This window comes from Anabrus simplex, chromosome 1 (assembly GCF_040414725.1).
Source record: "Anabrus simplex isolate iqAnaSimp1 chromosome 1, ASM4041472v1, whole genome shotgun sequence".
NCBI lineage: Eukaryota > Metazoa > Arthropoda > Insecta > Orthoptera > Tettigoniidae > Anabrus > Anabrus simplex.
Genome location: NC_090265.1, coordinates 783,662,846 through 783,689,674, shown reverse-complemented (window position 1 = coordinate 783,689,674; position 26,829 = coordinate 783,662,846). Strand labels below are relative to the sequence as shown.

General features: G+C 40.0%; 1 pseudogene; it reads right to left on the bottom strand.

The window, feature by feature from the left end:
- Nucleotides 1-26,829, bottom strand: part of LOC136856949 (acetylcholine receptor subunit alpha-like) — a 671,873-nt pseudogene that overhangs the window by 1,411 nt on the left and 643,633 nt on the right.

Sequence of the window (26,829 nt, the reverse complement as noted above, 5' to 3'; positions counted from 1 at the left end):
TTTTTAATGATTGCAAAGAAATTGGAAATGGTGTTGTATCAGGTCACAGTTCTACACTCCTAACTACTTAGCATTTACCTTCTTAAAGAGGAATATTACTAGCTTTCTCAAATTTAATTATTTGAGTCTACTTAATGTAAGAAAACCTGGTGTAAAAGCAGACAAAATGGTTGATGTTCTTTCACAAATGAATTACTTAAAAACCTGAAAATGTTGAGCGGTATGAGAAAGTCATGTCAGTGTGTAATGATTCTGTAGAGTTTGATGATGCAGCATGTGAAGATGAATAATCATGATTTTAGTCAATGATATGTTATTAGCAAAGTATTTAAAACAATGGGTGGGTAGGAGACAGGGATCTATGCCCAGATGGCCTTCACTTAAACCGCAGTGATACATATAAGTTAGGAAACTTGTTTAGAAGGGTTATAGGCAGGTACATTCAGGGAAACGGGATGGCTTAGGGAGCGGTGTTAAGCAAGCACGGAACTGGAAATCAAGTAGGGATGACATAAAAATGTTAGTGCTCAACTGTAGAACCATTGTAAACAAAGGAATTGAATTAAGTAATTTAATAGATATATACTTACCAGGTGCCTTTGCTGGCAGGACCTAGTGTTTACAGTGCACTATGTCTTCTGGTATGGGCTAGAGCAATTTTGTTACTTTCATTGACCTGTCTCAGCTTTATCCTTAGCTTTGACAAAATGAAAGTGACTGAGGTATGAGTAATGCTAGTAATGCCATTCCTTCTGCAGCCAGTCCCTGCTATGAATGGTGTGAAAATATTGCTCATAGGGTCAGTTGGTGCATGCATTTCAGTGGGCTTGGCAGACTGATGTGTAATAGCAACTTGTGGCTCGGTGAGGAAAGCAACGGGAAACTACCTCACTCCTCATTTCCCTAGTACGCCTCTTCAGTGATGCCTAGGCCATCTATGACAGCTGATGGCGGAACTGTTGAGGATCCAACCAGCCTTCGGGCTGAGGACTAAACATACATACATACATACATACTTACCAGATATTGTAATAGGAGTTGAATCATGGCTGAGAAATGATATAATGGATGCAGAGATATTCTCACAGAACTGGAGTGTGTATCGTAGAGATAGGATAGGAATGGTAGGAGGGGGAGTATTCATTCTGGTGAAAGAAGAATTTGTAAGCTATGAAAAAGTTAAGGATGAAAAACATGAAATTCTGGGTGTAAGGCTCTTCTCTAAAGATAATTGGCAACTTGATGTCTTTGGAGTGTGCAGACTGGGAAAGGGTAGCGTTGAAGCTGATTCAGAATTATTTGATAAGATAATCAGCTATGTTGGAAATGATATGGAAAGGAATGTGATAGTAGCAGGTGATCTCAATTTAACCAAATGTAAATTGGGAAGGTAATGCGAATGACAGGAAGCATGACCAACAAATGGCAAATAAGTTAATATGGGAAGGGCACCTGATTCAGAAAGTGATGGAACCAACTAGAGGGAAGAATATTTTGGATGTGGTGCTGATAAAACCAGATGAGCTCTATAGAGAAACCGAAGTAATAGATGGTATTAATGATCACAAAGCTGTTTTTGTCGTAGTTAAAAATAAATGTGAAAGAAAGGAAGGTATTACATTTAGGACTATTAGGCAGTACCATATGGCTGATAAAACAGGCATGAGGGACTTTTTAAAAAGTAACTATGATCAGTGGAAAACAGTAAATAAAAATGTAAACAGACTCTGGGATGGGTTTAAAGCAATTCTTGAGGAATGTGAAAATAGGTTTGTTCCTTTAAAGGTGGTAAGGAATGGTAAGGATCCACTATATTATAACAGAGAAGTAAAGAGACTAAGAAGGAGGTGCAGACTGGAAAGAAATAGAGTTAGAAATGGTTATGGAAGTAAGGAGAAATTGAAGGAACTTACTAGGAAATTGAATCTAGCAAAGAAGTCAGCTAAGGATAACATGATGGCAAGCATAATTGGTGGTCATACAAATTTTAGTGAAAAATGGAAGAGTATATATAGGTACTTTAAGGCAGAAACAGGTTCAAAGAAGGACATTCCAGGAATCATTGATGAACAAGGGGAGTGTGTATGTGAGGATCTTCAAAAGGCAGAAGTATTCAGTCAGCAGTATGTAAAGATTGTAGGTTACAAGGATATTGTCCAGATAGGGGATGTGAGTAACACTAAAGAAGTATTAAAATTTGCCTATGATAACAATGACATTTACAGTAAGATATAAAAGTTGAAAACTAGAAAAGCAGCTGGAATTGATAAGATTTCTGGGGATATACTAAAGACAATGGGTTGGAATATAGTACCATATCTGAAATACTTATTTGAGTATTGTTTGGTTGAAGGAACTATACCAAATGAATGGAGAGTTGCTATACTGTAGTATAATAATTTCGTGTGGCTATTTCTAGCCGAATGCAGCCCTTGTAAGGCAGACCCTCCGATGAGGGTGGGCGGCATCTGCCATGTGTAGGTAAGTGTGTGTTATTGTGGTGGAGGGTAGTGTTATGTGTGGTATGTGGGTTGCATTGATGTTGGGGACAGCACAAACACCCAACCCCTGGGCCATTGGAATTAACCAATGAAGGTTAAAATCTCCGACCCGGCCGGGAATCGAACCCGGGGCCCTCTGAACCAAAGGCCAGTACGCTGACCATTCAGCCAACAAGTCGGATGTTGCTATAGTAGCCCCTGTGTATAAAGGAAAGGGTGATAGACATAAAGCTGAAAATTACAGGCCAGTCAGTTTGACATGCATTGTATGTAAGCTTTGGGAAAGCATTCTTTCTGATTATATTAGACATGTTTGCAAAATTAATAACTGGTTTGACAAAAGGCAGTTTGGGTTTAGGAAAGGTTATTCAACTGAAGCTCAGCTTGTAGGATTTCAGCAAGATATAGTAGAGATATCCTAGATTCAGCAGGCCAAATGGACTGTATTGCGATTGACCTATCTAAGGCATTTGATAGGGTAGATCATGGAAGACTACTGGCAAAAATGAAAGTGGACTAGAAAAAAGAGTGATTGAATGGGTGGCTATATTTCTAGATAATAGAACTCAGAGAATTAAGAGTAGGTGAAGCTTTATCTGACCCTGTAATAATTAAGAGGGGAATTCCTCAAGGCAGTATTTTTGGACCTTTATGTTTTCTTATATATATCAATGATATGTGTAAAGAAGTGAAATCAGAGATAAGGCTGTTTGCAGATGATGTTATTCTGTACAGAGTAATAAATAAGTTACAAGATTGTGAGCGGCTGCAGGGTGACCTCGATAGTGTTGCGAGATGGACGGTAGACAATGGTATGATGATAAACGGGGTTAAAAGTCAGGTTGTGAGTTTCACAAATAGGAAAAGTCCTCTGAGTTTTAATTACTGCGTTCATGGGCTGAAAGTTCCTTTTGGGGATCATTGTAAGTACCTAGGTGTTAATATAAGAAAATACCTTCATTGGGGTAATCACATAAGTATGATTGTTAATAAAGGGTACAGATCTCTGCACATGGTTATGAGGGTATTTAGGGGTTGTAGTAAGGATGTAGGGTCGCCTCTGTGGTGTAGTGGTTAATGTGATTAGCTGCCACCCCCGGAGGTCCGGGTTTGATTCCCGGCTCTGCCATGAAATTTGAAAAATGGTACGAAGGCTGGAACGGGGTCCACTCAGCCTCAGGAGGTCAACTGAGTAGAGGCGGGTTCGATTCCCACCTCAGCCATCCTGGAAGTGGTTTTACGTGGTTTCCCACTTCTCTTCCAGGCAAATGCCAGGATGGTACCTCACTTAAGGCTGCGGCCGCTTCCTTCCCTCTTCCTTGCCTGTCCCATCCAATCTCCCCATCCCTCGACAAGGCCCCTGTTCAGCATAGCAGGTGAGGCCACCTGGGCGAGGTACTGGTCATTCTCCCCAGTTGTATCCCCCAACCCAAAGTCTGAAGCTCCGGGACACTGCCCTTGAGGCGGTAGAGGTGGGATCCCTCGCTGAGTCTGAGGGAAAAGCCAACCCTGGAGGGTAAACAGATTAAGATAAATAAGGATGTAAAGGAGAGGGCATATAAGTCTCTGGTGAGACCCCCAACTAGAGTATGGTTCCAGTGTATGGGACCCTCACCAGGATTACTTGATTCAAGAACTGGAAAAAATCCAAAGAAAAGCAGCTCGATTTGTTCTGGGAGATTTCCAACAAAACAGTAGCGTTACAAAAATGTTGCAAAGTTTGGGCTGGGAAGAGTTGGGAGAAAGGAGACGAGCTGCTCGATTAAATGGTATGTTCCGAGCTGTCAGAGGAGAGAAGGCTTGGGAGGACATCAGTAGATGAATAAGTTTGAGTGGTGTCTTTAAAAGTAGGAAAGATCACAATATGAAGATAAAGTTGGAATTCAAGAGGACAAATTGGGGCAAATATTTGTTTATAGGAAGGGGAGTTAGGAATTGGAATAACTTACCAAGGGAAATGTTCAAGAATTTTCCAATTACCGAGCTCGATAGCTGCAGTCGCTTAAGTGCGGCCAGTATCCAGTATTCGGGAGATAGTAGGTTCGAACCCCACTGTCGGCAGCCCTGAAAATGGTTTTCCGTGGTTTCCCATTTTCACACCAGGCAAATGCTGGGGCTGTACCTTAATTAAGGCCACGGCCGCTTCCTTCCCATACCTAGGCTTTTCCTGTCCCATCGTCGCCATAAGACCTATCTGTGTCGGTGCGACGTAAAACAACTAGCAAAAAAAAAAAAAAAATTTTCAATTTCTTTGCAATCATTTAAGAAAAGGCTTGGAAAACAACAATCTGCCACCAGGGCCCGCCCTAAATGCAGATCAGTAGTGATTGATTGACAACAATAATGCAAAATCAAAATCCAAATTATATACTTTTTATCGGTTTTTGTTTTTCTTTTGTGTGGATTTTAGGAAATCACTTTGTAAATAATAAGAGGAATAAAAGTTACTGTTAAAAAATTCTAATTTTTTAATGTTCCAATTTTTTTGTTGGAGAGAGAGTGGTGGTGGTGGTGGTGGTAGTGCTGGTGGTGGTGGTGGGGTGGTGGTGATGCGGGTGATGGTTGCAGTTACTGTAGCCTAATACCTTAGTTGGGGAGAGTACAGCAACCAATCTCTCTCAGCCCTTCTTACAACAAAGAATAAAAAAGTTAAATAATAAATAAACATCAACTTAAATTTTTAAAACTTTTTTAAAATTTGACACATTTTCAATCTCTTTAGGAATCTGGTAGACATTTTAGAGATCCCAGGTGGGATAAATTGTCACTTCTGTCCTCCTATAGTGAGCAATCATGCTTTCCTAACACCCTGAGTAATACCGGTATATGACAAAATCTATGGCAATATTCGTGCTTCATGCAATAAAAGCATATAAAATAACATTTTAAACATTTTTAATAACTCTTAAATAACAAATATTCCTGTTAACTTGGAACATTTATAAACTTCATGCTTCTGTTTCTCCAAATAATGTAAATCTACTTATGCTGGTATTGCATTCAACTCCTCAATTACAGTATATTTTAAGAGGGGGTATGCTTCAGAAACATTTCTAACATAATGAGAAGTAAAGTGGATGAGCTCTGGCCTGTTGTTTGAGTTTAAATTATCTGATAAACTCATTAACAATCCAATAATGTTTACTGGGAAAAAATTAGTTAGATTATTTATTTGAAGACATACTCTATATCTACTTGTTACTGCAATTAAAGCATTGTTGTACTGTACTTTTTTTTTTTTTGCTATGGGCTTTACGTCGCACCGACACAGATAGGTCTTATGGCGACGATAGGATAGGAACGTCCTAGGAGTTGGAAGGAAGCGGCCGTGGCCTTCATTAAGGTACAGCCCCAGCATTTGCCTGGTGTGAAAATGGGAAACCACGGAAAACCATTTTCAGGGCTGCCGATAGTGGGATTCGAACCTACTATCTCCCGGATGCAAGCTCACAGCCGCGCGCCTCTACGTGCACGGCCAACTCGCCCGGTATACTGTACTTGGATAGTATATATCTGTGTCATCACTAGTGATAAAAGTCACTCACTATTTAGAGGGTGGCCATCATTGATGGACGTCTGATGATAAGTTTTAAATACTATTTTCAGAAACTCAATTAACAGGGAAAGTCACATAGCATTACAACACTGAGCAAAATCAAGTATTAAATGGGTTGATATACGTAAATATTGGGTCAATGGATAAGTTTGTGTGGTTCTCATATTTTATATTTTATTTGATTTTATTTTACTGTCACGCACTGTAACTCACAATCACAATCACCTTCACTCTCTATGACCTTCTGCCAACATTCAGGTAGCAGTTGAATGCCTCACCTGTAGAAATGGTTTGGTTTTGACTGGAAGAAATCTGTTAGCCATTGGTCAAGAGAAGCTCCAGCAGGAAACACTTGCCCCTGAATGTGTTTAGAAAGAGAGCGGAAAAGATGGAAATCTGAGGGGGCAAGGTCAGAGTAAATATGAAGGATGAAGAAGAGGTTCCCAGCCCAGTTCAGCACTCACACCTTTGGTCAATTGCACTGTATGTGCACGAGCGTTATCATGGAGCAATAAGACTGGTTGTTATTCTTTCTTGTCAATAGCAATGGCAAGCCGTCTTAGCTGGTCATCATACACAGCAGAGGTAATTGTTATGTTTTTCAGAAAAAGTTCATGGTGAAGAATGCTATCTTTGTTCCACCAAACACACAACATGATTTTCTGTGGATGGGCACTATCCTCGGCATGGGGAGTTGCTTTTTTGATGGGCTGAGCCACTATTTCCTCTTCTTCATGTTGACATACAGGCACCATTTCTCGTAACCGGTGACAATGTTCAAAAGGAATGCTTCATGCCTGTCATAAGCCAACCGGTGCCGGGCAAGTAATGATGAACAGATGTTTACTCGTTGATTTTTGTTACTGTCACTTAGCACATGTGGTACCCATATACCCAATTTCTGTACCTTACCCATAGAATGTAAATGGCGTACAATAGTTGACTGATCGCATTCAAAAACTTGTGCCATTTTCTGCGTTGTTTGACGAGGATTCTCATGAACAACTCATTCAAGCAATTTTTGTAAAAATCTGAAGGTCTTCCAGAACGTGGATCATCAGAGAAGTCAAACCATCCTGCTCGAAAGCAGTAAAACCATTTTTGTGCTGTTCTTTCAGCAATTGCTTCATTCACGTACACTTCACAAATTGTTCTCACAGCTCCTGCTGCACTGGATCCTGGATGTCGGAAATGCTCACTTTTCTCAACTGCTATATCTGTTTGTCTGAAATATACACAAATAATAATTTCACAATCAAGAAAACCTGTGTTTCACAACACACAAACTCCAAACTCACTTAAAACAATGGAATAATGATAAGCAATCCCTTTACACCGCATTGTTGCCATCCCAAAAGAATACCGCATGAACTTATGCATTGACCTTATACATTATGATTTACTGTATGAAGAACATAAATTTCACTTTTCTCAGTGGAAATTATGTCATTTCCATCCAAGAAATCATAAATCCACCCCATATATTTGTACACTGTAACACAAAACATTTAACGTGTCAGTTTTCTTTGAATGTGTAAATACAGGAAATTAAAATCATGTCTGTTAATATCGAGCCCAGCCCTTGTCCAGTTCCTGCCAGGTTGGGGTGTTGATGGCACTTCTCCACCATTGCCTCCCCTTCACAACTCCTCTTCAGTAATTGTGTTTCAGTCCAGTCTTCTTATTCTTATACTGTTCTTGACGGAGTCCATCCATCTCGCTCTGGGCCTTCTTCTTGCCCTCTTTCCTTCTAACTTAGACTCTAACACTTGTTTTGGTATCCTTCCCTCCTCCATCCTCATAAAATGTCCAAACCATCTCAATTTATTCTTCTCTATCCTATCACTCAGGTTTTCTACCCCTATCTCTTTCCTGAACTCAACATTTCTTACTCTGTCTTCCCTTATCTTCCCTACCATACTCCTCAGGAACTTCATCTCACTTGCCTGAATTTTACTCTCATTTCTTGCTGTCAAAGTCCAAGTCTCTGATGCATGATATAGGGGTACATTATCTCTTTACATTTCATAGGAACTTCTCTGTTCCACACCAGGTTCCTTACATACTGCTAAAATGTACGTGTACCCTTCTGCTGATCTCCTTATCCAACCTTGCATCTTGTCTGGCTCCATGGCTAAATGGTAAGCATGCTGCCCTTTGGTCACAGGGGTCCTGGGTTCAATTCCCGGGCAAGGTCGGGAATTTAAACCATCATTGGTTAATTTCGCTGGCACGGGGGCTGGGAGTATGTGTCATCTGCATCATCATTTCATCCTCATCATGACGCGCAGGTCACCTACGGGAGTCAAATCAAAAGAACTGCACCTGTCAAGCCGAACATATCCTCAGACACTCCCGGCACTAAAAATATGCCATTTCATTTCAATTCTATTTCCTTGCATCTTGCATTATTTCACCTCCCAAACATTTGCAGTATTCAACAACCTCAAGGTTTTGTCCCCTAGTACTAACAATTCCTTTTCCTTCTCTTTCCCCTCTTGTCATCACCATTGTTTTGCTCTTCTCCACACTGATTTTCATACCATATTTCTCAAAATTGTTATTTAAAGCGTCAAGTTGGATTTGTACTTCTGTATTGTTTACTCCCTAGATCACTTTGTCATCTGAAAACAACAATATTTTCATATCCCGTCCATATCATGCCTTTGTTTCCTTTAGAATTTCATCAATAATCATCACAAACATAAGTACAGACACTGCACTTTTGTATGCCTTCTCTAGATCAAGGAGTATAATCACCAGATTGTTTCCATATTCCGACTGAATTTCCATCAGTAATCTCATGGTAAGTATAGGATCTATTGCTGACCTGCCCTGTCAAAATCCACACTACTCTTTTTCTAAATTTCTTTCCACCCTTCCTTCCATCCTCCCTTCTATTATTCTCTCCAATATTTTGGCCCACTATGAATCAAAAACTAATAATTTTAAAAGTTTTTGTTTGTTTGTAATTCGTCGTTGTCGGCAGTTACTCGTTTCTGAGTTTACAGATTTCCTGGCTAATATCCCACTTTTTTTTTCTTTTTTCTTGCCATTGGCTTTATATCACACCGACACAGATATGTCTTATGGCGACGATGGGACAGGAAATGGGTAGGAGTGGGCAGGAAGTGGCCATGGCCTTAATTAACGTACAGCCCCAGCATTTGCCTGGTGTGAAAATGGGAAACTACGGAAAACCATCTTCAGGGCTGCCGACAGTGGGATTTGAACCTACTATCTCCCGAATACTGGATACTGGCCGCACTTAAGCGACTGCAGCTATTGAGCTCAGTAATACCTCACTTCAATTCACAGCAGTTTGTGTTTAAACTTCCAGTGAGTGTACAGGCCAATTCTTGTGTAGAACATACGTCCACACATTGCGCAGCTGAGGGATGGGGGAGATCTTGGCTGGGTTTGGCGAAGTTGGCGTTCCCATTGTTTAATATCTTCATATCTGCGGCGTTCTTGTTCGAAGTGTTGAACCGAGCCACAGGCGCTTTACCGCCAAAGTAAACGGTCCTTAGCAAGTGTTTCCCAAGTTTGTGGGTTTATTTCTGTCATCTTTAAGGTTTGTTTCAGTTGGTCTTTGAAACGTCTCAGGGGGGCACCCTGTGGTCTTGAACCGGAGCCAAGTTCACCGTAGAGGATCAGGTGCGGCATTCTGTTTGTGATTATAGTGCATGTAGTAGTAGCAGTATCTGTTTTTAAATATGCTGTATTTCAATCAACATTTCGTTGAAAAGGTGTGAGGAGAGCTTCTTAGTCACAATCAAATGTCACCGCTCCTTATTCCATGCTGAATGCATTCACTTTCTTGCTTGACCGTGACATATGCTACATAGCTGCCCACATTTCAGACAAGTGAGCCTGGTTGCACAGGGCTAGCTCAATGGGCACCCAGCTGAGTAGCTCTGTGTTAGTGGCTAGAAGGAGGGGGACGGGGAAGAGCAATTATAAAAGATTCTGAAATCTAGTCAACAGAGAGCAAAGAAAGCTAATGAGATAGTGCAAGGAACCAGTTCCTTTCCGCTCCTCCATTCCCTTACCCCCCCACCAACAGCATGTGGCAACCCATCCAAATCTTGACCACGCCCAATATTGGAGCAGGCTCAAATGATGTACTGAAGAGACTAACAGAGAAATGATAGGAGCAGAGGAGAGGAATTGCAGAGAAGCAATCTTTGGATTGAGGATTAAGATGGCAGTTGAAATTATTTAAACTGGGAAGAAAGACAGGAACTTGGTAAAAATATGAATTTACATTACCTTTGTGGAGTCTTCGAGCATCCTTGTATGTTCAGCAATGAAGCGCACACAGAAGCAGCTCTTGTGCACTTCAGGTGGACATGTGGAGTGAGAGAAGGCTGGGTTACGTAGCACTGGGCTTTTGTTGCTCTCTTCTGCAGACAGTGATAACTCTTCAGATTCGGAATGGATTGCACTCACTACAGCTGGCCCGTGGATCTGACAGCTGCCACCAAATGGGCCACCATCAGCTAGGCTGCAAAGTAAAACAACTAGGAATGTTAAATCTGAATACATTTCAGTGCCAATAATATTACACCCTTATTTCATAATTATACCTATTCTGGCCAAAAGTACTGTTTACAACAACAATATATGAGGAATATAAGTGTAAAGTGGTGTTGTTCTATGTTTCACATGAACCTAGGAACCACAGAAAATGAAATCATTTCAGAACTAATTTTACAAAAAACAGAGAAAACATTTTGGACATAAAAATATTTGATCCGAACATTATGGTAATAAGGTTTTTGCAATTACATTGAATTACTTAAATCTTTTGCTGCCAGCTGCCTGAGCAGCTTGCCAGTGCTGGAGCCTAGCCACCTACTTGACTGCTCAGTTCTACGTTAGTGCATATTAACACATTCACTCCCAGCTCCGTCCATGGGCACTGTGTCTCGCAGTCCAGCAATATTTAAATGCCGCGCTGGAATCAAATTCGCCCTCTCCAAGCCAGCATCTAGCGACAGGTGTACAGTAAAGGAAACTGGTCATTAAGCTGTACTGGTATTGGCCTAATTTTGTAGTGCCTATCTGCCTGTTGTCATTGAAATCAAGGAAGGACATTATATTTTTGAAGCGGTTCCTAGGCATTGTTTTTAGAAAAAATTGGAGTTTCAAAAGTGGGATCCTCTGCCCAGTACATTTTTATATCTGGCTTCCTAATAATACCAGTAATGAACATTAGCCCTAAAAATTGCTTCAATTCTGACACTGAAACTGGTTTCCATGTCAGCATTACTGAATACATCACGAATGGGCGTGGCACGGTACTAATTACCTGTTCTGCGTACAGATTTGTCTGATCACAAACATATGTGATAAAATCTTCTACAAAATTTTATTGATGAAACACATCACATTGTCTCTGTTCTGAACGTCGATATTTAAACTGGCATTGGCCACGAACTTTGGTAAAGGAGGGTGATAACTCGGCAACTCATCAGACACAGTTGGTATGTCATTATCAGTGCGAAATAAAGAAGTCTCTGCCTCCTCATTTTCACTATCACTAGAATCTGATTCTGGAATGAGATCATTACCCGAATCTTCAGCTTGCAATAACTCGGTCATTTGCTTGAAAGATATAAATTCTTTACTTGCCATATCTACTTTGTTACATCACTCAGTGCCACTTGATTTTCAACTGTGCAGATAAGAGAACTGGAGACCAGCACATGTTTACTTAGATCACAAAGCCCAGACCGTAGAAAATTACCCGTAAGCTGTTGTGAAAATGTTCATCCGCCCGTTATCTACCGGGAAACTGTTATACTGCGTCATCTAATGTACTTTTGAATGTACAAAGTTGGCGCAAATTAAAATCCGACTAAGGTCAAGATCTACAGCAAGAGTGCTCAAGAACCTAAGATATCTACAAAAAATTATCTTCACTAAAAAGTGCTACATGAACTTCAATTATTAATTCTTCAAGAAAAATGTCATAAGTGTTACAATTTCTCTTTAATGTTTTTTGTATGTTGACTTCTTGCCATTTTTGTATCGGCTGATGATGACATGGATGTATGTCGAAACCAGTCCCATAACATATTAAACATGTTGCAACATTAATTTGTGCAATAATTTTTTATTGTATTGAATAGGTGGAACATCTTTCTCTTTTAGCATTGTAAGGTCGGATATGGTATTTTACACACATGAAACCTAATCCATCCATGGTCAAATATGGGACTAATGTGTTAAAGAAACCTTATTAAAAAAATATTTACAAAAGACAGAACATCACCTTCCTCACTGTTTTTATTTACATCCATACATATGTTGAATATTAGAGCCTATGGATGACAGAAAGGATACTTGGTCATTGTTTGTGGCCAGATTACTATTCACCCTTCCAGCATTTTAACTGTGCACATAATCCCACTCACTTTCACTATCTGAAGCTATCATATCGTTATTGTGCAAAATATCACACATTTCTTCTTCTGGAATCACTCTTATTACTACAAAATGTATTTGTTTTAAGCTTTGTCTACTATACAACCACCATTGCTTGCAATTTCAATCAGTTTGAGAAGTGCCAAAATTGGCTTCTAAACAATGAGTAAGTAGTAAAAGAACACAAAGGAAGGATTGTACAGTGTCGAGAAAAGAGGACACTCGAGACATCTACCAGAAGAAAAAGAAACTTCTAGGAAGAACTCTTTTGGTCTCTGAAAACACAAGCATATTGTAGGATGCTACACTGAACAAGTGCTAAACGACTTTACTTCTCTACGTGAGTGAAGGTGTTAAATAAGGGAACATTATTGCAGATGTCAAATCTGAGGGAATCATGTGTATGATGTTCACAGATCGTATTGTCCTGTGCGGTTTGAAGAAAGCGGAGAGAGAAGGGAAGCTGGAAAACTGGAGAATGGATCTTGCAGACAGAGGGTTAGAGATTAATAGGCAGAAAAGTGAGTACATGAAATCTGGAGTGTCTGATGACAGGAATGGATGGATTCAGATGAGTGGAGCAAGGCTGAATAATGCTGACACTTATAAGCACCTGGGGTTAACAGTGGCCAAACATGGAGATCTAAGTGCATAAAAGACCCATATAAAACAGGAAGCCTGGATGAACTTAAGAAAAATGTTGGTAGTACTCTGTCAAATGACTGGTTACTAAACTTAAGGGAACTGCATAATTTTATTTATTTATTAATTAATCACATGGCTTCTCATGACAGGAGTGTCTGAGGACATGTTTGGCTCGCCTGGTGCAGGTCTTTCTATTTGACGCCCATGGGGGATCTGTGTATGATTATGAAAATGAGGTAGGGAGAAGGTGAAACCTAGTGTCGGCATGTAGCCTACTCCTGTCCAGTAAGACCAAGGAGTCTGATCGAAGCTTTATGTTCCCATCCAATGGACGAATCACCATCAATATTATCATATTCCCTCACTCCATATGAACACTGCGAAGAGTTTTGAAATTGAATCCTGGCTTTTGGCACGCAATCTAATGATTACTATATACCACCATCTCTCCTACCCTGTTAGCCAACATTCCAATGGTGAATTTCTTTTTCAACCAACAGGATTCGAACTGGCTAACCACGGTGTCAGATAATTTAAACTTAATGCCTTAATGATCATGGCCACCAGGTGGGCTGGGAACTGCTCATAAAATGGTGGTTAGACTTGCAATACTATACACGGCAGAGTTATGAGTCATCAAGAAATCTGCAGAGAAGAAACTCGATGTGACAGAGATGAAGGTGCTAAGGTTGATGTGTAGGGTTACAAGCAGCAGTGGCTGGTGAATTCTCTGACTGTACAGGTTATAAACACCATTTAATTCTATGCTATCATGTTTATCCAAAGAAGAATCAACAGTTAAAAACAAAATACAAGATACAAAAAGAACAATAACTATCAAATCCGCAAAAATTCCTGGATTTTCCAAATTCATTGCCTCATCATACCCTCTAAGCACAAGCTCAAGTTTCCCACTAAACTTAATTGCATCAATTGACTTACTAAGAATGTAATGATTTTTGACCACTTATTCATTGAAATGTTTTGTATGCAGAATGTAATCTACAGCTTATGTTTACTTTCTCAAGTTTCACAAATTCAGCACTGCTATGTATATGAATTTCACTCATACTATGGCTCTCACTAAGGTACTTTGTGTCTAAAACACCATCCAAAGTCCATGCAGGATCACAAATATTCATCACGAAATAGGTGTAACAAAAGAATGCATTCCTAATATAACACACATTCAGCCAGTCATTGAACTTATAATGGGAAGGATTCAGTTTTCTAGAGATCCTTGCCCATTCTTAGGTAGTGTGTAAATTACAGAAGGTCCTGCAGATCCCAACCTCTTCAGTTGTAATCTACAAAGTCATTCCTGCCATTAGTTAATATAGTATTCATGCTTGTCCTATAGTGTATCAACCATACATTAAGTATAAACAAATATTAAACATTTTTACTGTCTAATACTGAGCAGTGTCCAAGCATGAGGAAGTACAGTGGCTACGAATCCGAGCTCTCCATTTGTGAGGCGAATGGTTTCCTATTTTCACTTCCAGGAAAGCTCCAGGACAGTTCCTATTCATAAGCCACAGCCAAAGAAACAGAGAGAGAGAGAGAGAGAGAGAGAGGGAGGGAGGGAGGGAGGGAGAGAGAGATTAAAATTCATTTTCTTTTTATAAACTTTTCTTTTCATCTTCATTCTATTCTTCTTCTATCCTTGTCAGGCCGGACTGAGTGGTTCAGACAGTTGAGGCTCTGGCCTTCTGACCCCAACTTGGCAGGTTCAATCCTGGCTCAGTCTGGTGGTATTTGAAGGTGTTTAAATACGTCAGCCTCGTGTGAGTAATTTTACTTTGATTTTATTTTATTTCTTCTATCATATTTCTCCCACATTGCCTTTGATTCATCTGATGACCTTGCAGTCTGTTTGGCAATGCTCAGATGTGTGTTGAACAGGTAACATCTTAACTCGGAAGGCTAGTGCATAGTGAGTCATCTGGTGTCAAATGAGCTTACCACTTACAATAGACCAACAGTCAAGTATTCTCAAATTCAAACCATCATTATTAGAGAAGTCTTCCTCATGGACACACGTGTTTTTCTTCTAAAGAGAGGGAATGTCTCCATGAAACAAAGAAATCCTCCTTGTTTTCTTTGACATGGCAAAACTCCAAAAGTTACATTATCACTCTAACAATGTGGGCTATGAAACCATAAACCTAAGTAATAAAATATGTTTGTGGACATTGTACTGTCTGCTCCAGTGATTTCAGTGGACAATATACAATTTGAAATGTCATTTTCATTTCATTTACACTAGGTCAGCACATGGTTTCACACAATTCGATTTTACAGAACGAAAGAGCACGTGAATATCTACATGAAACCTCATAAGACTCAATTTTATCCTGGGGTGGACACATTACTGTTTGCAATGATACTCTTTGTATGATTGAGCAAGTGGTTGTGCTGTTTTGGTCACAAAGCTATTAGCTTGTGGGTTCGAACCCTTCTTTCGGCAACCCTGAAGATGGTTTTCTGTGGTTTCCCATTATCACACCAGGCAAATTAATTAAGACCATGGTTGCTTCATTCCCACTCCTAGCCCTTTCTTACACCATCATCTTCACAACACCTACCTGTCTTGGTGCGATATAAAGCAAAATTCTATAAAAGAAAAAAAAAACTCCTTGTATGGAGTACAGACTGAAAAAGAGAAATAAAACATTTAGGTATGAATGAACATGTACTATTTATACTAAGAATTTAGGTATACTATTCAAAATATCCACCTTTCTTGAACAAAGAACTTTAAGAATTTGGGTATACTATTTAAAATGTCCACCTCTCTCGAACAAAGGACTTTAAGCTTGCTCCCTCGCCTTGTATTGATAATATCACGCTCAATGTTCATGGGAATATCAGCTACAGCAGCCTAAAGGCTTCTTTTAGGCTATCAATTTTCGAATGTCTCTTCATGTAGACCATTCCTCACGCACTAAGCACAATTTATGATCCAAAGGACTGGACCTGGACTACCAGACAGCCAATCAGCATCAGAAGTAAAGTCAGAAAAATTTGCTTCCAACCATTTTTTGAGTGGTCTTGGTCTTGTATGCTGAAACAGAGTCCTGCTGAAATTTCTAATTCCATCCCATGAATAAAGTTTGACTTAAGGGGATTACAACAGAACATAACATTGAGTTTTGATACACTTTAGAGGATGTTTTGACACTTTTCTCTTTCAAAAATGAATGTCTGAGATGCCATAGTAAGAAACTTCCCACCAAACCATCACTGATGCTGGATGATGAGCACTCCAGATTTTTTAAGCTACTTGACGAGTTGTGAGTACACCTGGGGCATGATGGTTGAAGTGTTCTTCAGTTGTGAAAACTTTCTGATCATTACAGAGAATTTTCTTATGACCATTTTGCATGAATCACATAAAGCAGAGCTCAGCATTTGATCAGCTTCTACTTCTTCAATTGTGTTATTAGGAAGGGCTCAGTGCTACAGAAAAGTGCTTTCAGACCAAGTTTACTTCTTAGCACCCTGGACATGATTTGTCTCGAAACGTTCATCTCTCGTCTTTTATTTTCATGCAGGATTTCAGCTAATTTTCTTATATGCTACCAAATGGGATCACAGCAAAAACAACAGAACTTGGCAAGTATTTTGTAGGAGTATTTATAGCCAGACCACTTAAAATATGTATAAGGGGAAATCAAAAAGTTCAACGACAATACAGTCCTGAATTGGGATGCCAATAAGGCTAAAATTGCCGTGAGCATTGAGGCACTCATTCCACCGACGCATCACATTGAAGATCCCCATGTGGTAAAATACCATGTCCTGATGCATGAAGAAGTCCGTAAATGCCTGCTGCATATCATCGTCCAACAGGAAGCGTCGATGCTTCAAAGTGTTTTTGAGGGGACCAAAGGTGTGATAATAGCATGGGGAGAGATTAGGACTATAGGCCTCATCCACTGCCCGCTTGTTGTCCATAACTGGATGAGGCTTGCCTCTCAGATCGACTGGTGTCTTGTGTCAAAATGTGACCCGAACGGAACATGGTGCACCATCCAAACAAGGTGGTTTTTGACAAACTTGCTGCCCCATACACAGTCTTCATTCTCCGATCGATGTCCACTGGTGTTTGCCCTTCGGAAGCCAAGAACAGAATAACAGCATGTTGGTTTTGTTTGGACGCATTTGGTAACGTCACCATAGTTCATGTGGCCGCATTTAACGCACGCACCTTGACACGACACGATACGACATGACTGCCACACTAATACCTTTGCCTACCATGTCTGTGCTTGTATAGCTGCATCAGAGTCGCGCTACGTTGCATGTTTGCTGCAACAACACCCTCAAGCGGAAACTTTTTCATCATGCCTTATACATGTGTAAAATTTGTACTCTTTTACGTTCCTTTCCATTACGTACATACAATGAGAATAGGATGAGAAATGGAGGCATGACTGGGTAAATTGGATGGAACCATACTTGCCCCAATATGGTGAAGAAAAGGTATCAGATGAATTAAGGTATGATCTTAGTGCACAGGTACATGAGAAGAGCCAAAGAAATCAACAACACAGTAGATAGTAATTTCACTGAGGTTTCAGAAATAATTTGTACAGTAAGAAGGAAAATGTCATACCAACAAGCATGAATATAAATGTTCCTAATTGCCTGAAACATATCTGAATACTTGAGAGCAGAAAATAAACAAGATTTTTCTACTTCATCACATCAATTTATATATAAAATGTCTTCAAGTTGTAACTGTTATTAAGAAGTTCTTGATAGTATTTTCCATTGTCTCCTACAGGGTTTCTCTTGTAAACCCAGACCGAATTCATGGTGTTTGTACTCTGTGCAACGGCAGCTGCCTCAGCCAAACTTACATCACACGCAGCCGCCCTGCTTTAAGCGTGTATACAATCTTAAATGGGATCTTACCTTATAAAAGATGCTGGCAGTGTTGTCCTTCCTGGGTTATACAGGCATTATATCTGGTAACCACATTCTGGCTGATGCAAGTGAGTTCTGCCACTGTGCTATTTCTGATTTCATTCGTAATGTTTTCTTTCAGTTCCTTCAATGTGTGAGTATTTGTTCGATACACTTGTTTCTATCAGTTTACCCCCCAAGTAAGAATCACACACTATTAGATCTGAAGAACGAGAGGGAAATAGACCAGCACTGATCACTCTGTCTGCAAACACCTTCGAGGTTGTAAGAAGGGAATCTTTTGCTATTTGAGCAGGGGCTGAATCTTGTTGAAACCACCCACATGATTTTTCTTCTTCTGTTAACTGATGGAAGAACAGCATCAAAATGTCATCTTGGTACCTCTATGCATTTACGGTCATCTCGAAAAAAAAAAAAAAGGCCCAATTATTCATCTTGCACTAACAGCACACCAAACACCAATCTTCCTATCATAATGAGGGACTTCATAAACACTATTAGGATTTTCTGCACACCAATAGACCGAGCTCAATAGCTGCAGCTTAAGTGTGGCCAGTATCCAGTATTCGGGAGATAGTGGGTTCGAACCCCACTGTCGGCAGCCCTGAAGATGGTTTCTCGTGGTTTCCCATTTTCACACCAGGCAAATGCTGGGGCTGTATCTTAATTAAGGCCATGGCTGCTTCCTTCCCACGCCTAGCCCTTCCCTGTCCCATCGTCGCCATAAGACTTATCTGTGTTGGTGCGATGTAAAGCGACTTGCACACCAATAGCAAGAGTTATGATTGTTCACACGACCATTAAGATGAAACCAGAGCTTTAACATATGAAAATACAGTGTTTCCATGATAACTGTCTCACTATGTTAACAGCTGAGATTCAGACTGGCCACTCATGCTTGCCAGGTTGAACACGTGCAGGTTGCCTTCAAGGTCAAGAACTATTCATGCACCTCCCATACTGCAACTACCGTAGCCCAGAGTGCAAACACCATGCGTTCGGTCTGGGTTTATGCATAGAAAACAAATGGAAAGCAGCAACTTACTGCATAAGCATGTATACATAGAGAACATATGAAAGAAACACATTGGTTAAAAATTTTCAGCTGAAATCTCACCGGAGGAGGATGGTGGTGATTCAGCACTGGCCGCAACATTAGATAACTACTTCTTTATTTTTCATTCTCTTGTCTCATTTATGTTTCTCTGTTTATCTCACAACAGCATCTACTTCGTCAAACATGAACACCACCATTCTTTTTGTATCCTCCACTGACGAAGACTGAAGCTAAAAATTTTGGACCCATCCTTTTCTTTTATGTGTACTCTATCCCTGTGCACTTACATGGTAAGTCTCCATCTATTTCCTATATTTATTTATATTTCACTTGAGTTATCATTTATCTTCTCTATGTTATTATGTTAAACACTGACCTGCCAGGGGAGAGGTCCTCTTTGGTAGGGGAGCGCTGGCGAGATGCTGGCCCACTGGAGTCACGTTTGAGGCACATGGGTGGCTCGTCGTCACTGGCTGGGGCCGAAGGCTGGTATGGGTAATAACACGGCGGTACTTCCTTACCCCGAATGGTGTGCATCAGCACTCTCCCTGCACTGTATAGAGATAAGATCATAATTTATTGTCTGCCTCATTCCTGGGATTTCAATGCTGTAGGAATTGTTACAGGGGAAATGGGCAACTATTCTTAAACCAGGGGAAGTTTTCTGGATCACTTGACTTCAAGAAATATTTTAAAAAACAAAACAAAAATCCTGCTCCAATCCTGTAATTAAAGACTAAGGAGTCGTGTTTGTGATGGCAGTTCAATTATGTGTAAAATGCCATCTTTATTGTGACATTGTGTATAGGCTTGGTGGTGACCTAATGAGGATAAAATGAATGATGAATATGTCAGAAACACCCAAGCCTATTGTGATATTTCCTTGAAATATGTGAAGTTGGTATATATGTTTCCTTGTGGTGACAAAAATTCAGCATCATTGCCATTTGGACAAAGCTATCCATAGTGTAATTTGTTTCTACAAGGTTGTCAGTCATGTATCTGTCAAGGTGGTGTTATGACCAGTGGCGTATGCTGGGATCAAGACATGGGCTACCACTAGACTTACGTTACCCCTTTTCCATGGTTGGTTTAGTGAATGTCAAGCCTTCAGCATTTTGAGCTGCATCCAACAGCCAACGGAGAAGCCTGCTGTGTTGTTAAGGCTGCTTCACAAGCTACTGCCATGGCCTCTGCTACTGCCAATGCTCAACCCCTGATCAGTGGAGATGGTAGCGTAAGGTTTTTTAGCAAATTAAAGTCCGGCTTTGTGGGTAATTGGATAGAATGCTTGCCTTTGGTCCGATGGCCCCGGTTCAATTTTCAGAATCAATCCCCTCATACTGTTAATTCCCCTGGCTTGGGGACTGGGTGTTTATGACATATTCGTCATTCATTTTATCCTCATTAGGTCACCACCAAGCCTATACAGATGCCATGCACCATTATTATTATTAAATGAAAATGTTGAATTATACAGCGATCGTACACATCGTTCACTGGTTAATTAGCTTCCTCGGGAGATCAGTGGTGGGGTCCAACCCATGATCACAGGTTTGATTCCAACCAACAAAAGAGAACACTAAACCTGAAGGATTGCATTTCATTTTAGCCGATCTACCAATAAAAAGAAACCTATATTGCTCCTATAACAGCAATCCTGCAGTGTCTTCCTAGAAGGATGTAGAAGTAAAAAGAAAGGAAATACCAGCACTCTGTTATCCATATAATTGCGTCAGAAGTATGAGGTTAGGAAGTATATAAGATGAGTAGCGCGTGGCTGATAGATAGCAGCGGCGATCTGACGCACCGAAGCCTAGCACACATATCCCCACGTCCCTGCTCCTATGCAATATACAGCAGCAAGCCGCGTGGGGCGAGTCAAGGGGAGAGGGACGAGAGTCTGGGCTGAGTATATGCCACGGGTTATGACCCTTCATCTCTTAGAGAGAAAGTAAACCCACCTGCCTGTACGCGATGCTAGGCAGTGATACCGGACTGAACTTTACTATGTGATATCAACCTTAAAGGTCATGCTGGACAATATCATGGCAGGCAGCGGTAAATGCCAGAAGAATGAGGTAGTGATTCAAGCCTTAGTATAGTATAGGTACCTTCTTCTGGTTCAAGAGACTGCTTTAACTAAATTTCATGATATAAATTTTAACATAATTTGAATGTGTCTTTTATTATTATGATACCTTGTTTGTGGTGTTCTCTCTTTCATAATCTTGCTTGATTAAATGATTTCTTTGACATTTTTTCTCTCCCTTTGATGCAGTGTACTATCTAATTGCTTAATATCTATGCTGTAGTTATTGTAACTTGATTTGTTTTTATTTTGTGTTTATTTTTTGAATGCTATTTTGTTGAAAGTGGATCTTTCTTTTGTTTATTTGCATTGAAGTGTTAAGTTGACTTCACTTTACTTTTTATGAAATAATATTTATGGTAATACCCTCTGTTTTCTGCCTATAATTTAGTATACCTCACTCAGACCTAAGACCTCCACCCTTCTTTCCTGCTACATTTACAAACAATTAATTGTACCAGTACTGTGTGAGAATTCTGTATCGTTTATGGGTAATACAGGAACAAACAATGGTACAATTATCAGTTAACAAAGACAAAATTTAAAATTCTAGTGGTGTTCACACAACATTAGTACCATGGTTACCACTTGCATCACCAATATCTACGTGCAGTATGACTGTCCTATGTTTTCTCGCAGATGACAAAGTACAACAGTGCCACACTCGCATGTAGACCCATGGTATCTCTCACGTTATGGTACTAATCACAAGTAGTTTCATGGTTCTAGTTCCATCATCCCTTGGTCACTCCTTTTAGTCACCTCTTACAACAGGCAGGAGATACTGTCGATTCATTTGCATTCCCCATGCACAGGGGGTTAGGAATTAAGCACTCGGTCACACTCAAGGTCAAGATCAAAGTAGCCAAGACGCACACCAAAACACACTGTTTGCTGGTTCCACTACAAATTCAAAGGACACGCAAACATGTAGTGCCTACTCAATCATGTTCTTCTCTGCACAGACCCCTAGGGACACAAAATCGGGAAACCTCAACTCAACGCGACACGAGATGAGAAGGCCTAGATGTCATGCCGCCAGTTCGTAACTGACAGCAATAGCCTACTTGGCTAAGATTTTTAGTTGGTTCTGAAGCAGACACCTCAGTCTTACCCACAACACAGTCAGAACGGAAGACTCTTCATAAGCAGCCACAAATTATTCGTTACACAAGTAATTCAATTACTTTTACTCAATTATCTACTTCTGAACTCTGATTTCCAACCACTAAAGCATTGCTTTTCTCGAGTAGTGACTATTCACTTCAGTGGGCGTGATACCACTTTGAATGACGCCACCAAAACATTGCCACATTAATAAAGGGGTATGATCACTGTGGTAGAAAGAAGACTATAAACAGAGTGGCTAGCATGTCTGCTACAGCACTCTGGCTGGCACCAAGCCGAAATGGCGTTGCCATAACACGGCCAACTGGATCCCACGGTGTGTTCAGCTAGCTAGAGTGACGCATCAAGTCAGCTGTGGCCATACTTTAAGCACCCTCTGTATAGATTCGTCAGCTTAAGGTTTATTTACACTTAGCAGTGACGTGACCGTGGCGTGACTGGCACGTGCTTCGACCAGTGAGCCGGAAGATATTCTTGTAGGAAATTGAGTGGCGGTGTTCACACTCGCCCAGTGCCGGTCTGTGACAGTGCGGTCAGTGCTCCCGTCGGCACCGTACAGTGACAGTCAGGTTAGTTCCCACCGATATTTTTCTCATTTCACAAGTTACAATTAATTTAGAACGTCTTTTTGTCTAAGTTAAAGATGAATGATGAAAAGCTTATTGAACTAGTGCGCAGTTATCCTGTGCTGTATGATCTGTCCAACCCCAAGTACATGGACACGGATTTTAAGAATAATATATGGAGTAAAATAGGAGAGAAAATGAAAACAGATGGTACGTAAATGCGTTAATTTTATGAATTTATACAGTAAACATGGCTAACGTTTGTACATTAATGTACAAACTTATGAGATCCACATAAAGAGTTATTAGATCCACCTGGAGGTTTTTAGTCTCTTTGATCGAGAGAGTTGATGACCTAGGGAGCGATCCATTCTCAGAGCTGAAGTATTCTGTGAATAACTCTCTGGACCGAAATGCATGTGACGTAGCATTCCCACATTGCAGTTCTAAATTTTGTAGTGTGCTGTCCTCATTCCTCGACTCACATTCTGAGGAGCGTAATTATAACTATTTCTGTCATATTTTTTCATAAAGTTATGCAAATATGCACATGGCAAGAATTACGTTATCAATGTTTTCTGGATAAGCCTGAATACGCCTATTGTAAATCTGAAAATTTTGTGACAAAATACCAAAATTATTTTCTGATGTGCTCTGCATGCGACTCAAACGATAGTTGAAGTTTTGCTTACGATCATCCAAATTGTCACCCGGATATGGTCGCATCATGTAGTCTTTAAGCGGGAATGCTTCATCAGCGACAATAACATATGGAACTTGAATATCTGTATTTGGTATCATAGATTTTTCTGGTACATTCAACGACCTTTGTTGAAGTGCTTTACCTAAATTTGAATTAGCAAAGATTCTCCCGTCACTGTTCCCACGGTATGCCCCTACATCAACTGCAAAAAAGTTGCAATGAGCATCCACAAGAGCCACCAAACAATGGAAAATATTTTTTTGTAATTAAAGAATAATGATCCAGAGTTTGGAGGGGCCTGGATAACAACGTGTTTACCATAAGTTCCATATATCATAAAAATCAGTAGCTATGTTCTTCCACATTTCTGCTGTTGGTGTAGGCAACAATTCCTCTATCAGATTTTCAGTAATAATCTTACAGGTTTCTCGCATGATCTTGTCAACTGTACTATGAGCCATGCGATAGCTAAAGGAAATCGTGTTTAGCGCATCCCCAGTGATCAAATGCCTGCAAGAAAAGAAAAACCAATAGCAATAAATTACTTTGAGTTTTTATGCTCTCATTCATGTGTGTCTAGAATTCGATGTATATTTTCCTATAACAGAACCTATAGATGAGTTTACGATTTAATAAATAATAAATCAAAGCCAGTGATTTATTTTCAGGGCAGTCTTGTAAAACCAGATGGGGCAACATAAAGCCAATTTTAGGAAGTCTCTAAGGAAGAATACTACTGTGAGTGGTCAAAAGGCAAAATCTAGGAAACTCTACAAATATTCAGAGCAGCTGAGTTTTCTTGAAAGAATTAATACGAGGGAGACCAGGAGCAACATTGGTGATGAGGTAGGAAACCAGGACCTATCAGGAGATGATGACGAAAATTACAATACAGACAACAATGAGACACAACAACTTTCTACATAAGTCGACAGTCCAGTGAACGAGCAGTTCCAATGTCATACGCTGTCTACTCCAATACAAACAGGTTCCTTATGATACTTGACATCATAAGAAAAACTAAAACTAAAACTAAAACTAAAACTGTCATTACAAAACAAGAATCCTCCTAAAAGTGCCACTGCTACTGTTAAGGAGTATCTTCTAAAAGAAAAGGAAAGTATGGGATCTCCATCAATCCAATCACCAGGATCCTGTTGACGCCCTTTTATCAGGAATAGCTCCAGCATTGAAATAGCTGCCCCCACGTTACTGGCATTGCGCTAAAGTGGATATATTTGCCGCTGTGCAAAAGTACGAGCTTAAAATGCTCAGGGGAGAAGAGCCAAGTGCAGGATCATCCGCAGTTTCTCATTCTCATTACTCTACTCCAACTCTGGACAGCCTTCTACTGCAAGAAGCTACAATGAATGTGTTGTAGTGCATGAAAATCAAGGGTTAACAACTGGTCAAAGGCAACCGGCAACTTCCCTGAACTACTCAGTGCAATAGTATTTTGAGAATTATTGACAGGAATAAATACATATCGAAACTGTAATTGAACCAAAATACATTTTTACAGATGAGTGTTTTAAAGTATGAAAATATTTTTTGTAAACTTTGATTAAAATAATAATTTATGGTACCAAATATTTGTAAAATACCACTTCAGTTTAAATTATTGCATAGAATTATTGTATAAAAATTATTCAAAATATTTGTACACTTAGTTGAAGTTTATTGTTTTCAAAATAAAATGTTAAAATTTATATTGTAATGCTATTCTACCTTACATACCTCAAGCAAACTGCGAGTCGTTCCCTCGATGGCTTTTCTCCAATTTTGCATCCTGTTTTTTCAGGTTGACTTCCAGTTTGCTCAACAGAATGTTAAATGCACGTTCTGACATTCAAAGTATTCGTGAAACTTTGATCAATCATCCATCAATTCCTTATAAAGAGTGGCGAATTCCCCTTCTGTTCTTCTCTTGTTCCAGGCCTGATGAACCACTTCCATTTTCTCACTTGTTGCTCCTCTTCTTCATTCAAAACAAGAGCAATCATCCATAAATCAGTTTTTGAGAGTTCCGCCATTTTCCGTGGTACTATAGAAAACACTGTCTGATGCCGATCACGCCACGTTAATAGTGTGAATGGAAAGCACTGTGAGATCACAGGCGGTGGGATTATGCTCCGGTCACGTCACGGTCACGTCACTGCTAAGTGTAAATAGACCTTTATCGTGCGTTATTTGCACCGCCGTCTTGATTCTCCTATACTGCCTGCTGTATGCGAGGCTTTTTGCGAAAATGCTGCGACAAAATTTCTCTGTTAGATGGCAGGCATAGACGCACAATGTTCTAAATGTATTCTAATGACGGCAGCCTATAGAACACTATGCAGTATGATCATATGTTCACTGAAGCTCATAAATTACATCAGTAATATTAAATATTGGCAATATTACCTGTATGAAGTCGCAGCTGACCTCTTCACGTCACAATTGAAAGATTTTCTTGAATGTCTTCTAGGCTAGGATGGACAAGAAAATTCCTAGTATACAATTTGTTAAAAATGTATATTGTATGTACATTCTATATAAAAAGGAAAAAGAAAAAGAAATAAATAAATGAATAAATAAATTGCAAAATCCTTAGGCATAAGCAAAATTCCTCTCCCATCTCTTCCTTCTTCACATCCTTTACCCACCTCCTTCTTCCATCATATCTCCCCAACCCGCCCGCATCTCTTGGCCACCTCTAGGTGGCCCACTCCACCCCTTCAGGGTGGGGAATGAAAACATCGATAGATAGATAGATAGATAGATAGATGGTCCTGGATGAAGGCTTGGAGTGGTACCATATACTGAGTGGTTAACATTTTAGTCTTCTTGCCAACGCAATATCGGTTAATAGAGGTCTTACGAACTTGGTTAGGATAATATCACTAACAGTTTGCTGATGTTCTTTGACCTCACACTGTAACAAAACACATTTTGAAAGGAAGTCGAAAGTCCTTGTATTACGCTTGTAAGTTTGAAGGACTTCAACAATAGGGCACAGCAGCTTCAACGAACTCCTGCAGATGCTTCAAGGTTTTGGGTATCAAACTCCTCCTCTGTTCTAATGCATAATCAGTTCCATTTAGTGGTGCTGAAAGTCTAGGGCAGTGAGATGTTGCTGACGCAAATGTCACAATCCATCCTCTCTTCAACAACACGAACCAAGTACCCACAAATTAGGATTTGATTTCCTGATTCTAGTGTGATTAGGATA